Source organism: Ciconia boyciana, chromosome 8, assembly GCF_034638445.1.
Source record: "Ciconia boyciana chromosome 8, ASM3463844v1, whole genome shotgun sequence".
Taxonomy (NCBI): Eukaryota; Metazoa; Chordata; class Aves; order Ciconiiformes; family Ciconiidae; genus Ciconia; species Ciconia boyciana.
The window spans coordinates 10,439,011-10,457,056 of NC_132941.1; the positions used below are offsets into that span (position 1 = coordinate 10,439,011).

Sequence of the window (18,046 nt, forward strand, 5' to 3'; positions counted from 1 at the left end):
GTGTATGTATAATATCATTTACAAATCAACTACAAAATATACAGAATTCCCAAAATATAAACTTTGTTAACTTAACAGGGGGACTTTGTCAGAATTTTTTTAACTCCTTACAATTGACTCATGTGACCACTGAATTTTTCTTGACTAGTATCACAGATTGGCTCTCACTTGTCTCCAAAACTATCTCCTTTTGGTTTTGTCTTTGCTTTTCAAACTCAAACAGTTGACTGAATAAGCTAAAAATGCAGATTATCAGACAAACACAAACCATATTGTCTTTCATATAGTCCATGACATGCTTACAGAAGGCATGACATTTTTATCCAAGGACAACCGGTATCTTGCCAGATTCTTCTTGTAGTCAGTAAACACACCTCAAAAGTAGCAAAGTCACAAGTATACATCACTAAAATGTATTATGTTACTGGGCAGCTATTCTTTTCATGCACAGTCACAGACATGACAACAGAGGAGAGTCTGATTGCATGGATTAAAGATATGATCTGCCACAAATAACTAAAAAGGCAGTAACACCCACAAAAATTTACTACAGTTATGATTCAGGCTCATAATACCACTGTCTTGGAATGTCTGAATGTTTTAGCACAGACAGTGCAGGGGGCATACACTATGAGAAATATCCAAAGGTTTTGCATTAGCCAAGAAAGAGTAAGAAAATACTTAAGGAGGAGACATTCTTGACTATAAACAAGATTATACTGAGGTGCAGCTCTTAAAATGTCGAAACTAGTCTCCCAGCTCCTCTGGTGTAAGGCTGCCTAGGAGCAGGACTCTTGACAGTACCTGAGGAGAACTGGGAGCTGAATAAGTAGTTAGTTTATGGCTAATGCCAGCTAATGATAGCAGCAAAAGTGCATGTTTATCACAAGTGTTAAAAACGTCGAGGGCAAACATTCACAAAGGTGAGTAAATAATGCCTTAATAAAGCTGGAAAGTAAAGGGACATAAATGAGTATTAATATTGTTTTTAAAAGGGAGAAGACCAAAATTATATTAATGCAGATGTGGAATAAGAAACACTTACATCAAATGGAAAACTAAAGAGGATAACGAGTGTGGCAGCTTAGTGGGATTCATTTGCTCTTTGAAAGTTAATAATGAAAGACACTGCCTTGGAAAAGAAAAACAGGTCCGCTTAAAGGCAGATGCTCCTTACTTTTACTTACAAAAACATGCAAAATAATGAGGAAAAGTTGAAAGCTAGGGCTGTGTCTTGGGCGAACATAACATGCCCTAGAAGTTAAATGGGAGTAAAGACCAAACAGCAGCAAAAAGTGATTTCAGACTAAGACTTTTAGAGAGATGAGATATATATTATAGGAATTGCCCCTTTCTCTTGGAAAGGGCACAATGATTTTACAGATCTTCCTTTAAATTTAGACCTTTGGTATTTTCAAGTATTGAATATACCATCCGGAAGGGTTAGGAGCAATATGCCAGCTTCACTGATATCATCCATTTCTATCTGATCAAGCCAGTAACAGATTGGACACAGATTGATCAGGATAAATTTGTATGGAGATCAGGTCTCCCTGGAAGAAAGCACTACATGAAGTTAAACATGGTTTAATGGTATTATGAAAAAATGATGAAAACAGCACAGAAAAGCAGAGGAATACTTTTAGACTCTCAGTATTTGTAAATGGAGGGACTTCTAAAGGAAGTGATAAAAATTATGCAGGAATTGCCCTAGCACGCTTAGCCCTTGAGCCTTTGGAACATACTCTGCCACCTAATGTGAGGGTACTTCTGTACTGATTTCTTTAGGATAGCTGAACATGCACGTATTATTATTCCCCATGAAATCCTCCCTGCTCTTATTAAGGCAAGCAAGGGAGACACGAGGACATGTCATACTCCTTTATGTATTATCCTCCTCTCGGAGCACAGTGGGGATTTGCACTGAGGGTTTAGTTTAGTTCCAGCTTGTGCACAGCTCTCCCTAATAACCATCCAAGTGACCAGAGCATCCCAGGACTGTGCTCTTTTGATTATAGAACATGCTTTCCTGAAGACAAAAGAACCACCACCACCCACCCACCTCCAAATCCAAAACAGACTAAGACATTGGAGAATTTACAAATTTACAATAAAATAAAAACATAGCTAATTTCTAACAGATCAGTGCTCTATCTTTTTAAGTTTTGTCTAGAAACACATCATTCACTTCCTTTTGATCTCACTTTTACATTATAGTCTGCACCATTATAATTACCTGTCTGAACAGAGATCCCAAAAGGATTTAGAAAGGTGTCCATTATTGTGGCCATTTACATAATGTGTTGACTGTGCTTATTTAGGTGATAAAAGTGGACTAATTTACATTCCAGCTATTAAGATATTCTACAGCTAATTTATAATCTTATATTTTCATGACATTTATAATTAGCATCTTCACGAAAGAAGGCTGACATTTAATTGCACAGATCTTTAGTTTGGGGAATGACGACATCGCTTTTTAAAATCTCAGATTAAGACATCTGAAGACCTCAAAAAAGATTCTTCATCATACAGCTGCGTCATCTATATTCCAACATTTAATGGACCTGTACATAAAAGCCTGAAATGTGAAAATTCTTAAGGAAACAAAGTGTTTTCCCTGGGTGTGTATCACATTAAGCATCTACCATGACTGCATGCACAAGGCCTCCATGCATAGCTGAACATGTAAAGTGAAAAAAGGCTGATACTCAGTGACCCCGTGGGAGTTGCTCAAATGTAACCAGTGACAGCATCTGTTCTTATCTCTTCTGCATTTGTATTTTTTGAGAGAAAAACCCTCCCAGTTTCTGCTTCTCTGTGGTAGATGTTGAGAAATATAACATTTACACTGCAACAGTCACAAGTGTGCAGACCTGTTCCTCATGCACAGCATACACAAAACAGCATTTTACACAATTGAACTGAAGAGTGCACAGTCTTGCTCAATATGCCTCTTCCTTTAACCACAGAATTTACTGCATGTTACAACAGCTAACAAAATTTTAAATTGTGGTTTTACTGAAATGTACAGCTAACCAACAGTTCTCCTGTAAGAAAAACTGATTACATAAAGCCATAAAGCATTGTAGCATAACAATGCACATATTTAAGATCTAAAAATTTTCAGAAAAATGAGTAATTAGGAAATCTCACCAAGACCTTGGTGGAATTAAGACAATTTTTACCAACTGAGGAGCCAGCCCTGAGACTGGAACAGAGTTTCTCCACAGGGAAGGCAGTAGGTAGGATTGGCTTTGTAAGGCAATGCTCAGCCGTAGCTCAGGAAGTGTTTTTGGTGAGCCTCATGGGGCAGAGACAGCTCCTTCCACCCTGCAGACTAAAATTCTTAAGTTTGACACACAGGTCACAATAACCGTAAAGGACACTGTTAAAAATTTTTTAAAAAGATGTATTTTTCCACCCCATAGATTCCTGCAGTAACCTCCACAGTTCTGAATGCATGGAAGAAGTGGTAGTTTCTTACAGGAGGAAAGCATTTACAGTAACATTATGGGCTAAATTAATGTAACATGGATAATGACAACTTACTCCTTAACCAAATGATAACGTTACCCTGCAGCCCCATGAGATGTTGGCAACACCTGTGCAAGTTAAACATCATAACTTAGATAAAGTCACCATATGCTTGTTCCCTAGAAGGAAGAGTCACCTTTAAAAAAATATAACTGTTCTTTCTTTACTGTGGTATTTTTCTTTGATGCTGGTAAACAGAACATGAAAAATACTCCAGCAATGTAAATCTCCTGGAGGTGAAACCATTCCTACACTAAGCCTCATACTGTCTGCATGGCACTTTGTTTTATGTTTGTAATGAGATACTGTGAAAATGCAAGCGAACTTGACCTTACTCCCATCTTTGGACTTGCAAAATGATCTCTGCTTGAAACTTCCTCACGTTTCCTTTCATGTGCCAGATCAAGACTGAGACCAATCAGATAAAGCAGCGTGTCTTGAAGGCTTGACTCACAGCTGTCCAGACAGTTAACCTTAGCTATGGAAGAAAAAAAAAAAAAAATAATCAAACAATCTGTTTTCTTTGCAGACTTACAACCGCTGTATCACATGATGTGACACTAATTTCCCAACAGTGTATACTTTGAAGCTGACAAGTGTTAAGCCATGATTAAAAACTCCGAATGAATGTAAGTACCTGTCACTTAGATAGGTCCCTCGGTTGCATTGGTGACCGCAGGAAAACAACCAAGAATCCATCTGCCCATTTATGTAGGAGGAAGGTGCTGCAGAGACCTAATTATAGGGTGAATCAGTTAACTTTCTCAGCAGCTGTGGATCAGATACAGAGTTGACTCACAACCAGCCTAAATTAAATGCAATTAGTTTTTATTTTACCATTAGGATCAAGAATAATACAGTAGACCAAAAAAACCCAAACCACCAAACCCCCAAAAACACTATGGGAAATTTTGCATACTTGCTTCCAAAAACTCACAGGTCTATTGTGATTAGTTTTACTAACTGGTTGAGAAAAATAGCTGTTTTATCAGTTAATTAAAACATGTATCCACGAAACAGCTGTACCAAGAATGCACTAATTATAATATACAAATAAGAAGTGTAATTGGATAACTTCAGTACCTGCAGGGGAAATTGTGACTTTTGAAGTAACCTCATGTCAGACAAAAATGGCAGCTTTTTACAGACAATATGTCTTTGATAAGTATACTACAGCTTATTGTATACGCTTTGAATATGCATTACAATTAAACAAATTAACAGGACACCAGATCGAGCTATTTTTGCTTCTTTGATAAATCACTCATTCCAAAACCTTTTTAGAGTAATAAATTCACTTTAAGTAAAATGCAGCTAACTGTAGAGGTTGTTAAATTGTAATAAATAGATATTATAAACATTAAACACAAAGTGAACACACTAAGTAGGAACACTACAGATGATTTAAATCAAGAACTAAAAGCTAGGAAATGAATAGAAAAATTCAAAACATTTTCAATAATTAAGAGTTACAGCAAATATTCAAAACAGTTGTTTAGTCTAGATTAAATCCTTATTTGGGACATATTAGACTAAAAATGCCTTCTGATGTTCATGTGCTGCCTTTCTTTCATGGAGGAACAGGAAGAATGTGGGAGAGGAACACTGACATTTTGCTCTCAAACCCGTACTTGTATGAGTAATTTTACCACATGAAGAGTTCTGTTGAGTTTACCAGGACTATTCATGCAAGGAGTTCCTCATGGGCATGATTGTTCACAGAATTTAAGCCATTAAAGGCTATTAACTCTCCTCCTTGGTAATAACATTATTTACATATTTCTTCTCGATGAACAGGGCCAGTCATTAAGAGGAAGCAAGGAAAAGATTTCACTGGACAATACATTTCTCAAAAGTACAGTTATTTAAATTAGAGATGGTCAAAGATGCTATCAAGCAAGAAGTTGACTAAGCAAATCAGAAGTTTGGAAATCAGTTTAGACTTAGGAAGTACTTTTTTTTTTTTTTAATACTTATTATTTTAAAAATCGCCCCAAAAGAGAGAGGGGAAAAAAAAAACCCTGACACAGTAAACATCTGTAACTTGTGAACGCCCTCCTTTGACTACAGTGCAGAAGCTTCCAGCGCAAAACAGTTCCTTCTCCTTTACCCACACAGAAAAAAATGGCACTCAAAAATGTTACAAAACAGACTCCTCTCCCTTGTTTTGGTTTACAAATGTCCACATTAATTTTGATGAAAGCATGAGCTAAATATTATAGCAGTTCACCCTTAAATTTGTAGAAAATAGCAGCCCTTTTCACTGTCATGACAATTTTCTCAAGTCACTCCTCTAAATGTCTGTGGCAGTGCGGCCGTATGTTTCTCTCTGGAGAACCTCTGTGTTGCGTGTGCGCAGTGCCCTGGTAAATTCCAGGACTCTCATACAGCAGTGGAGAAAATGGTGATCGTGAACCCTTGTAAATCACACTGCCTCAGGGCTCTCTATGTATTATACGCATCAGATCTTTTCTGAAAATTTTTCACTTCCCCCCACCCCTTTTCATTTAAGTTGGGAGAAGTCAACGAGAGCATTGGATGCCTCCTTGGATTCTAGTTTCCTTGTGCCATCACCACAACTGTTTTCAAAAAAGGGGTAGCGATGGCATGGCACACCGGCAGTTAGGTCAAAATGGACTCACAGTTACCTGTTTTACACATCCACCTGCAGTAACTTCTTTTGCCTTTACGAATCTTTTTTGCCCGTTGCAAAAGAGCGATGGGCTTTAAGATACACAGTTATACCAATTCCAAAACTACTCACAACAAGAAATTAATATCTTGTTAGAAACATGACACTGAAATGATGGCATTATAATCATTGCAAGATTTAAGCGGACATGATTACAGTAATTTATATCTCGATGTGATTGCAGTAATTTGTATCTATTAATTAACATACATTTTCAATCTCTTGCCATGTTAACTTTTTTAAGGAAATGATACACTTCAACTTAATGACATGAAATTCACCCCAAATATGTTACTTATTTCTTTTAAATTCTGTTGCACAACTATAACACAATCACAAACCAAAAAGTACCAGCTACAGAAGTATTAAGTTACCTAAATGTGATCAGAATGAAGTTGTAGGCATTTCTAGCAGTGTCGGTGAAGACTTTTTTTGAAGGGTCTTCTGCATAAGCGATATCACTGTTCTCCTTTCTTGGTTTCACCTGTCATATAAATATAGCATTAAAGGAACATATCAATATATCTTCTATCCATACCAGTATATCCAAGTCAAATTTTGCTTGTATGTCATTCAGATCCATCCACGTTTCCAAACTACAGGGGAGAGAGGATTTCTGAAGAATAAATATATTGAGCAATTAAAATGAATGCCTAGAGTGGAATCTTGCTAGGATAATAATAGATAAGTAATAACAGATAAGTAATAATACCTCGTACTTTATGTGTTGAATGGAATTTGAAAATATGAATCACTCACCTGAGCAACAGCTAGGTATACATGCTATTGCTATTTTACAGCTGAGAAAGGCAAGCTAAAGATGAACGAATAGCTTTAAAGTAATCCAAGACTAGAAGATCATTAATTTTAAAAAATTTTTTTTAAAGAATAAGGAAATAACCAAATCTGAGAATCTTAAGGAGGCAGCAACAGAAACATTTGGAAGAAGAATGAAATCTATACAAGGAAAGAATAAAAGTAAGCACAGTTTTTCAGACAGTAAAGTGAAACTCTCAACGGGCTTCTCTTCCTTCTTCTCTCGTGACTCCCTGTGTCATGAGGGCTCTCCAAGCTGCCACTTAACCATGTTCAAAAACTGGAAAAAAGCTGGTGTTGACCAACTCTTCAGTCTACTTACTTTTAACCCACTAGCTGAGGTTTAGCTCTTAATGCCAGCCAAGCCTTTTCTCCTGGATTCGGATGAAGGTCCCCACCTTTGGAGAGGGATATGTAAGCAGTGACAAGCACTCAGGTTAGATCATGAGGGTACCGAAGGAAAATAACTAACAAACCCCAGAAGCAAGTTAGATAAAAAGGTCACAGACCAAACAGTCCTAAAGTAAAGTGAATTTGGCAGATGGGAAAAGAGAGGGGAGGAAAACGAGCGCCAAAACCAAATTACCACTCGTTAGCACCACCTAGCAATCCCTTCGTTCCTAGGGCACACAATCAAATGCTATTGATCTTCCCTAACTTCTAGTAGATTCCAGGCAGAGGACAATCAAGTTTCAAGAAAACAAATCAGGCCCCAGAGCCATGATACATGTTTCTGCCTCCTTTCCTTGTTAGGTCTTTGAATTTCCTGGGCAGGATTGAATTCCATCCATTTCTCGTTAATCATCATTTTAACGTTTTACATTTACAGTAGCAAGTCAGAGCCAGCAGCACTTTTGCTTGTATCTTACACTAGCGTAATTTCAAAATGTTGTGCCATAATTTCACAAAATAGGCTGGGGACACACTTAATTTGTATTTACCATTGGCAGCAGTTTATACCAAAGAGACACTGTGTCAGGACACTAAAATAGATTTTAAAAATCCAGGGGAGTACTCTATACAGCATACCTTTTTGTAGTTAGTTTCAAGCATCCCATGTATAACATTGTTACACTGCTGTCTCCTAAGAACTGAACAAAAAAGCTAAGGTTTGTTATAGGCTGACTTGAGTATGAATCATGAACATGTGTATTTTTAACTTAAAAGCTAAATCAGAAGGAGTATTTGACTCCAGATAGAGCATTTAAATAAATCTACATAGCTGCTAAAACCAATTCCAGAAATTACATGAGGACATGCAAGGAGGATAGTGCAAAAGTTAGTTTATATTAAAATTCATGACCAATTGGCTGTTGTTTTAATTTAGAAAATACAAAGTTCTCCATTTGTCAATTTGATAAAATACAGGTTAAAAAAAGCCCACTCCTACCAGATATTGGTTTTTTTATGGCTTACTTTGTACAGTTCACAGAAAAAAAAATATGGTTTATACAATTATTTTTTGAAGCTTTCAGGGATTTCAGAAAATCCTTTAACAAATTGTCAAAAAATTTAAGTTAGCCTCTTTAGAAGAAAGAGCAGATAACATACTTATTCATGAATTACTAGATGTTCGTTCAATACCCAATACCTTCCGACTTTCTTTGCAAAAATGGCCACGTTATTTAGCTGTGTTCCCAGCTGCCCAACTTCCCCTAATTCATCCTAGAATTTCTTGCTACCTCTGCTTACATTATTTATGAAGGTAATACCTTCACTGAAGCAGAGACTTTGATTTCTTATAAATGTATAGAATAACTAGAACAAAGGGGACCTAAACTAATAACAGAAGATTTAATCACAGTAAATCAAGTAAATATTATGGAACACATTTTAAAACTAGGTATGCTGAACTGAGTTGACCAAGGTGAGGGAACAAAGTAACAGCAGATTTGGAAATCAAAGCAAGAAATCTTATCTTGCTATTTATTTTAACTAAGCCCACCAGATATAAGCAGCACACATATGACACGCTCTTCACTGGATGCCTTCCCCATGCAGCAGATGTTTCTTAGAGAGAGAGAGGCTCATTGCTGTCCAGAGCGCTACTTGTTGCTTAATGTCATCTGCCAACACAAAATTCAGCTCCCCTGCTGGAAATGACGACTGTGCAACAGAAGAGGGGCCGTATATACTATAGACTTTTTTTTTTTTTTTCATTTTTTTAAAGAAGAAAATGTTGTATAACCTTTGAAATTTAGATGGAAGAACATGCCTGTATGGTGAGAGATAACCCCACCGAAGAGGCTGCTTTGACTGTTTTTCTATTTTGTTATCTGTTCAGCTATTAAATGACCATACTGTAGTGTGTCTCAGAATTTTAGTTGTAAAAACAAAAAAGTACAAGAAGCCTGTAATACTGGGATAAGTATTTTCTTTCTTTCTTTTTTTTTTTAAATAACTGATCACTGCTAACTCTTGAAATAGGAGTATATAATGTAAGACAAGAAATTACCTCTAGCTTCATATTTCAAGATGTCTCCCTCTCCCAGCTCTCTCAACTCATCTGTGCTGCATCACTTACAAATTCCTCATAAAGGTGATACTAAGACCCTTTTCTTCTCCCACTTACTCACACCATGAGACCAATCAATGCCAATAAACTTATCATGGTAATGACTGTAAAAGGTTCACAGTCTGTTCCTAAAAGAATAATTGAATAAACAATCACAAAGACAGAAAAAAATTCTATGATGTTACTCTCACTTTCCCCAAAAAAGCCACATCAGAAGGAAGGAAGGAAGACTGCTTGACTTGATAAACTAAGGAATGCATTTAAATTAAAACCTGATTATTGTCATAATGCATTTGTACTTAGGAAACCCAATGATTAACCAAAGAGAAAGTCAAAAGAAATGAAGTGTGGCCTATAATGGAGTTGTGGAGGCAGCATTCTTTAGTTAACTAAAAATGCAGTTATCTCTATGTAAAACTGCTAGCAGGTTTTGTTTGACTGGTTTTTTTGTTGTTTGTTTTATGTTTTTGATTTTTCAAAAGACTTAACTTTATGAATTGTATGTGAAATCTAATTTCAGTGCCAATTAGTTTATGTAACTTAATGAAAAACCATATTCATAGTAATGCAGATTTCATGTGTTTAAATTTCATTTGATTATCTAATGAGGAAAATGCAGACAAAAAAAATGATTGTGCTTCTCCAGGTCAAATGGAAATCAGCTAAAGTTACTGTAGCAGAATTTATTGCTGGACAGATTCATAGACATTTCTGACCTATCTACAACTTCCTGAGCAGGTAGAATGCATTTGAAATAGGAGCAGTCCTAACTTTGCCATGCTAATTCTATAAATGTGAAATGGAGGCATTTTCTCTGGTAATTTGCAGGTGTCTGGATCAGCACCAGTAATGCCACTAACATTTTGACTAAAACAATAATATATTTGTCAGTGTTGTGTTAATATTATCTTCTGTTAAAATAAAATCATTCCTTCATTTATTCATTGTTCATTTGGGATTTTCTTTTTAATTTTCTCTATTTTTATTTTTTTCAAAACACCCTATTTTTGGACATTTATATAATAAATTCCTCTTCCAGGTGAGACCAACTAATATTTCTCTCTGTCACTGCAAGTGAGAAATAGCAACTCAAATCAGAATTGAGTCTTTAGAAAGATGAAATGAACAAGACAGAAGTATTAAAAATCTGAATGTGAAAAATAAGTGGCAGGACAGCTTCTTGGCTGTATATAAAATATACTGAAAGAGTTAAATGATATAGGAAATTCTAGTCACTGTGATAACACACAACCATCAAGCCACAAATTTTCCACTCCAAAAAGGGTTTTCTTTGATGGAATCACAAACAGTCATTATGGTTTTCTTACTTCCTACCTTTAGACTAATGGACATATCACAATACACTAACATATCTACATTTTATTATACAATATACAAAAAAACCATTTTGTTGGAAGAGGCTGAGATGTGGTACAAGAAAGAACAAAGAGGACTGGAAACGGATCCCACTCTTGTTCCAAGTAACAAAAGTGTTTTGTGAGCCAAGGACATCATTCATGTGGAGACAGACCACGCTTCTCTCACCTAAAAACTTGCAATGTTGGTGGTGTTTTAATACTTCTAGCCTTGACAGAGCTAGCCTAGCTCAGCAATGTGCTACTTGAAAAGAAAACCACAGCCCAGATTGAAGAGGTTTTATGGAAGTTTCATGAAACCCACACAGCAGCCAGCACTCCAAGAAGACTTCCTTCACTACTGTCCTCGCAGTACTAGTCACATGGGTTTGGACGCTTGGGTAGATAGGGACACTGCATCTTAACCATTACAATCCGGAAAGGAGGGGGAAAAAAATATTCGAAACATCAAGGTTCATGATGTGGAAAAGCAAATAGGTAATACAACTCAATATTCCTCAAACAGTAGCAAAAAATGCTTGACTTCAGGTGTGGCGATAGTTGCACTGAAGTCAGACAGAAGAAGCATGAAGCTAGAGCTGCAATTGAAGACAATGATAGTAGTCAAATATCACCCCTGTCATTTCTTATGATGTAAGCTGTCAGCCAGACATATTTTTCTCTAAAATCATACAGTACTACATACCTTTGCTATGTTTTTTATTATATATCCTTCCCAATATACAAGGCTCAGGGCTTAGCATATTTTTGTATCAAACATTCTGTTGTTTTAAATTTGCAGTCAATAATCAGCTGATGTACTAGAAGAAATATCTGTTTGAAACATAGTCAACATGATGAATACTAGCATTTTGACATAAATGAAAAGACCTTGATTTATTAGTATTTTACCATTAAATAAAAAGGGGCTCCAGGGGCTTTCTTAAAAAATAAAAATAAAACAGTGGCAAAGAAAAGTTGAGCATCAAAATACTTCTGAATGGGGAAAGTCTAAAAAAGTTAGTAAACACTCTTATTCCTGTACTTTCTGCTAAGGGTCGCTCCAGACACTTGCCCCTTGTAGAGAAAAGACTCTTTTTCAGTAGGTCAGTGCTTACTGACTTCCACATGCTCTTCCAGATTCTCTCTCTCTCTTTCCACATTTTCATATTTTCTTTCACTAACTTGAAAAGTGCAGCCTCAGTCTACCCTGAAAGATGAAGAAAACAAAGGGACCCTGTTCACACATCATGTCTCAGCAACTCCCATGGCTACTGTGGTTTGGACTTCCATGGTGAAACCAGGAACATCGTGTGGGCAGAGTTTGATATCCTTGTTTGTATATTGAAAAAAATTGCTCTTCTCTGCAACAACAAACAGGACTGGTACATTTTTAATGTGAACAAGGAACCCTAGGAACCCCAGACAACCTGGGAAGCCTAGTTACATCTCTGTGAAATCCAATGATAACAAAAATTAAATCCAGCAGCCTCTAAAGTGAAGATACAGGGGGGAAACTAAGTAAAAAAGCCCTAACCTTTCCTTTATTGTCAATGTCTTTTAGGGCATTTTGTCCACCTGCTTGAAAAAAAAATCTGCAGTATAAATGAATGTGTTACAGTTCAAGAACAGTTATTGTTCAGTTAAACTCTCATTAATGTTGCATATAATTACAATACAATCCTCTGATTTCCATTGCCCCCACAAAAAGGACAGTAAAAAGTATGCAGCAAGGTAATAAAACAAATTTATCTTACAAAAAAAAGTAGATTCACATGCTTAAATCTATTATTTCCTCCTTGGAAATGACTGTCCTCTGCCTTTTTAATAAAAAGCAGAAATGTTATAAAAAATATATGAAAAAAATCATCACTGCCAGATGAAAAGTATTCTGGGTAAGTAGCACTCCCAATTTTGCAAGTTATAAAGGTATAGAGTTGTTTGAAGTTGGAGACCCATGCAGACGATGAGCTGCTTTCAAGTGCCAGTATTAGTCAATCTCCTCACTCCCTGGCTGCCCTTTTTGGGACTATTTCTATAAATGTGACAAGATGTTAGACTATCAAGATCACTGACTAGAATGCTTCAGGTCCTGCCATCTACTATGAGAATCATTTGGCCACAAACTTTCATCATTTCACATGTTTTGGCCATTAAGTCATGGGTAACATCACCATGGGAGTCCTATTTATAGCTCTTATGCTTCATTGTAAGGTCTCAAATTAAAGGTAAAAGATGTCTTCAGTTCTTTTATACACAGAAGAAAACCTGTTGAAATAAAGTTGGTTCAGTTGAATTTTCAGAGCAAAAGGAAATCAGCATTCATGGTGATGCCTTTGAACAGTGAAAGGAGCTTTTATTCTTTTTATAAATATCATATTTTGTATGAGGTTTATAAATATACTTGGCAAAGAAGTTTCATCCAAATGTTTGCAATTTCATATCTTTCATTTACAGGATATTGACCCAGTTGATTTGTAATTAATTGCAGACCTTTTTCTCATTAGCTTATCGATTGAGGAGTCTGCAATGCATTCTTGACTGTATTATAAATTACAGCCTTCGTTCCAGGGTACATTTGGTTGCAGTTAATTCCGGTTGTCTACATTTTTCACATTGTAAGAGTTACCTGCTATACATCTTGCCAAACTATATCCTTTACAGTAGAGAACTACAGTCCTTTGTTATTGTAGATTCACTTCTATGAGTAATAAATCCAATTTTCTACTTATTCAGATTTAAGAATGCAACAGTGAAAATGAAAAAAGCCTTCATTTTCATGCTCTCAAAAAAGGTCTTAGCCAAAGCTCATGAAACCTGCTGGAGGTTTTCCATTGATTTCAGAGAGCTTTGGATCAGTCTCCCAAGTGAGTAGGTTGTTGCGAAAGCAGGCTTGAAGATCATACTTCTTTAAATATAACTATAACTATAACATGAGGAGAAAAAAAAACGCCTTCAAATCATTATTTTTTAAAAAAATCCTTTACTGGAAGTCTGGTAAACCTAGCAAAATTGTAAACCTTAAAACCTTAGGTAAAATAAAAGCAAAAAAAGTCCAGGACAGATTAGGAAAGGGGTAAATTCTAGATTCATTCGAATAGATGCAGGCATTAGGCAATAGCATTCATAAATGCTTGTTTTTCAGTAAAGGTAAGTTCTCTTATTATAAATCCCAAGCAAACAAACCCTGCACGTAAAGAGCACTTACCTGATTTCACAGTGGTGGAGTTCAGTAATGTGCATTAAAGTTAGCATGGAATCAGCATTCTGGACCATCTTTAGTGCCTATACAAGAAAAAACAAACACATTAAGAAATTAATTTAAAGGAAAACTAATTTAGTCTAGATTGTGGCAGGAGAGAACAATGTCATGCCCTAAATTTCATTTAAAATAAGCAAGCCTAGAGCAGCTCTCATCGCAAAAATTAGAGCCATTTCTTTTTCTGTTCCAGAAGGTGCAGTTTTGAATCGCAGTTCTAGCCAACAGATGCGCATCCTGACCCGTACCACCATCAAATGTGGTCTCAGCAGCCTGTAATTCCATTTCAGTATTTCAGGGTTTAAGCTGGAGGCTGCTTTCCCCAAAATGCATCTCCTTGGCACTACAAACACAACATCCTGAAAATGAAAGGAATTCTCCTTTTCTTAAATGCCTAAATTACTGACATGCTCAAGTCATTATCAAGAGGAAACGTTCATTAGAACAATGGAATTATGATCCATTCTGGCAAACACTGAAGCACTGCATTTCCACCAAAAATAGAAAGGCCTCTGAGGCCAGTCACATTTTAAAGGTCCATCTCCTCTCTCTTGATCTTCACAGCAGGATTTCTACTGACTAAAAACCGAACTATGGAGGAGAAACTAATGCCTTGCTTTTATATAAAGGTTTTCCAGCAAATGAGATGGAATTAAACTATAGAGGATAAACCCATTCCAGCTGAAAAAAAAGCCTGCATCAACAAGAGTTTCTGTGCCAGTATAGGCCAAACCAGTTGCAAAACCAAAAGATAGTTCAACACCAGAGAGTTATTTTACCACATTTCTTTCAGGGTCTTTGCTAATAGAGCTGTATCAGTTTTAGACTCAGTTGCTCTGCTTCCTGTGCAGCACAGCTACATTGGTGAAAGCTTTTAAGCATGGGCTGAGGTCATGCTAGCAATGCACTGCAGGCAGGTCAATGCCCCTGCAGTAGGAGGGTCAAGGTCTCCTACATGCAAATCCCTTTTAAACTGACAAAACTGCACTTGCACCACTGAGCATATTCAGGTCCATTTATTGCTCACTCCTGCCAAGCAAGTACACATAAGCATAGCCAGAAAATTTGCATCTGCTCTGAGGGCTTCTCCTTACACAAATCTGCCTGACAGGGATCAAACTCCTTATCAAACCTGGCTTGACATAGCCCTGCCAGCAAACATCTGTAGCATAGACATGGCCTAAAAGCCACTGCTTTAAAGGGAAAGGCCACCAGCTGAGTCTCACTTTCTCTTTGATCTTTTTGAATGCTTTTTTCAAAGCAATCCAAAGGGCCTCTACTGAAGGGATTGTTACTGAACTGAAAGGCAAAAACGGAGACACAAGAGGAGGAGAGGGATGCTATACACCACCCCCCAAAAAAAACCCAACAAACCAAACCAAACCCAAAAAAAAGGACCTTCAAAATGGGGTCCTGGCAATATTAACTTTATTGTGGAGGCCTGTAACTGGATATCTAAAGACTTAACATGCTGCTTATATAAAAAAAATGTCTGAATGCATCTGGCCAGGGATTACATGCCCATATGTGCAACCAAATAATTAATTAAATAACTGATTTCTCTTCTGCCGCTCATCAAATTTCTTTCAGAATGGTATCAGTTATAATGTTTGCACAGATGGAGGCTTCCACCAGCAAAGATTAAATATCATGTACTCAAGACATGCAATGTAAAACTAACATGGCAGTGCATTATTTTAATCTATGCACCTAATTGTTTCAAGCTCTTGAGAAAGGTTACTGTTTAAACCATAATATATGAACGGTCTCAGAGTAATCAGTGACTGCAGCCAGCACAAAGTCATTGATCAGCCTGAATCCATTTGCCTGGTTTTGACAGAGGCTAACGTGCTGTGTGATGGGCTGGCGTGCAGCTTCTCCCTCGCCGGGTGGAAATTCCAGACCTGCTCAAGTGTCTGCTCGTTTTCTCGTGTACTAGCTGAGATTGGTCAAAGATATGTTGAGACATGTTCTCACACAGCCTAAAGCAACTTGAAATAAGGATTCTGAATATGTGAGAATATCAGCTCACTATCACAGAGGGATTTTTGTTTACCTGGAGAACCTCGTCCCTTTCTCCAAGGCAAGCCAGCTAGCCCAAGGAATGGGGACCTTAACCCACATTAATTTGACAGAGCTACCATCCCTCCTGTTATTCCCTGGACAAAAAAGACAGGACTGACCACAGTTCCTCGGGGTATGGTGGGTGTCTCAGTAGCGGCCTTGGAAAGCAAAAAATTGCAGCTGCCAAAATAGTGAAAAAAAGGTCTTTCAGAGAGCCAAAGACAGATGGATTGGGTAATATCTCTTCCCCTCCACAACACACTGGAGGATGAGGCAAACTCCAACTGTCTCACTGGGGGAGGGTAGAAACTCATAATCCTTTAAAGCAAATAGTTAGAAAAACAGAAAGCCCCAAAGGAGTTCTCTTGTACACATTTATTAGCAAGACTAATCCTTGCCTCTTAGCTCCCTGATTATGCTTTTGAAGACTCAGGAAGACTGTTTTAGCTTTCCTGGCAGCCCCACTGAAAACTGCCAAGATGAGGAACAACTAAGAAAGGCCATTTTAATACCTAAAGTGGATGACAGAGGCAGACTTCCAAAAAAGTAAGACAGAGATGATGTAAAATGAAATGTGCTGGAGAGAGTTAATTCCCCCAGTAAACTACAAAACAGGCTGGTCTAGATCCAGCTCTGAGTCTTTTTGCTTCTGATCAGTCCTGTGTTGCCTTCCATTTTTGTACCTCACCGATCTAGTATTGTCTCTGTCCCTGCTCTTGACCATTCCCATTTAGCCACATCTCCCTCTGAAGTATAGACACACATTCATGTGTATACACACAAACACCTCTCAGAAAATAGAGCTGAAGGTCTCCTCTGCACTGCCAACCACCCACCTTTCTCTGATCTATTGACTCTTGCTTGCCCTCAAAACCACTTTCTTCAAATTGACTTTGTGATGTGGACTTGTGCACAGCATAGAAACCAAATCAGGCTTACATAGTCCTAGACGTCCTAGCTTTGATGAATTACTAGAGGCTAACTTAACTCATGCTTGAGAATGAAATGTCCTTAGATACCTCATAAATAGTTATTTTTGTAATGAGCTTTTTATTTACAGTATCCCTACTGAAATCCTCAGTGTTGCACTCCTGTGCACAAGCAGTGAATTATTTTTCTTCACTTATTGTTTCTATGCAGACAAGCTGGCTACCAATTAGCAACATGAAGCCAGGCTTCTCAGTGGTGTAACATGTATTCAGATGAAATCACAGTTGCATGGGTTTTCCTTTACAATTATCCTGCATTGGGTGAGGGGAAAGAGAAATTAGACTTAGTTTCAACTGACATTAATTGAAAGGATTGAACACATAGTGCATTAGGTCAAATATACAATTACTAACTAGAAAGTAAGTGCTTATACCTTTTGTGTGCTCACAAAATCAGTCTGATGGACTGCTTCAGCGGCAAGAGTCTTATTTATGCCCAGAGTGCACCACAAAGGATACTGTTATATTGCTTGGTTTTGATGGAAGAGAGCCTCAAAAAAGGCTGGAGGTGCAGACTGTGTTTACAGCCAGCTTACAGGATGTAGCTTGTGCTGGTCAATCACAAAAGCAGAAAGTGTAGTAAAACTTCCTTTAGCAGTTTACCTTAATCTAGTAACTGTATGATTTGTCCTAAAATATTTATCAGCTAGGTTTACTGCATCTACAAGAACAAATGTTTAAACAGGTTGCACTGGTTTAACTGAAAGGATTTTATGCAAAATTTTAGTTAAATTCATGCTTCTGGACAAGATGCTTCTGTTTGCAACCATGACCCAAAGGCAATATGATTCAGCATTCCCCAATAAAATGATTTAACTG

General features: G+C 37.2%; 1 protein-coding gene across 5 annotated transcripts in view; it reads right to left on the bottom strand.

The window, feature by feature from the left end:
- Positions 1 to 18,046, bottom strand: part of TMC3 (transmembrane channel like 3) — a 125,870-nt gene that overhangs the window by 55,417 nt on the left and 52,407 nt on the right. Inside the window, exons 1-6 of one of the 5 annotated variants that reach the window (XM_072871339.1) lie at positions 14,582 to 14,610; positions 14,124 to 14,200; positions 7,368 to 7,443; positions 6,604 to 6,713; positions 4,175 to 4,272; positions 3,868 to 4,015 (exon numbers count right to left, since the gene is read on the bottom strand). The gene's annotated coding sequence lies outside the window, so the exon portion shown is untranslated. Of the gene's footprint in view, positions 1 to 3,867; positions 4,016 to 4,174; positions 4,273 to 6,603; positions 6,714 to 7,367; positions 7,444 to 8,074; positions 8,137 to 9,500; positions 9,555 to 14,123; positions 14,201 to 14,422; positions 14,511 to 14,581; positions 14,611 to 14,953; positions 15,000 to 18,046 lie in introns of those variants that run through there. The other 4 variants (XM_072871337.1, XM_072871338.1, XM_072871341.1 and 1 more) reach the window with 4 other exon arrangements.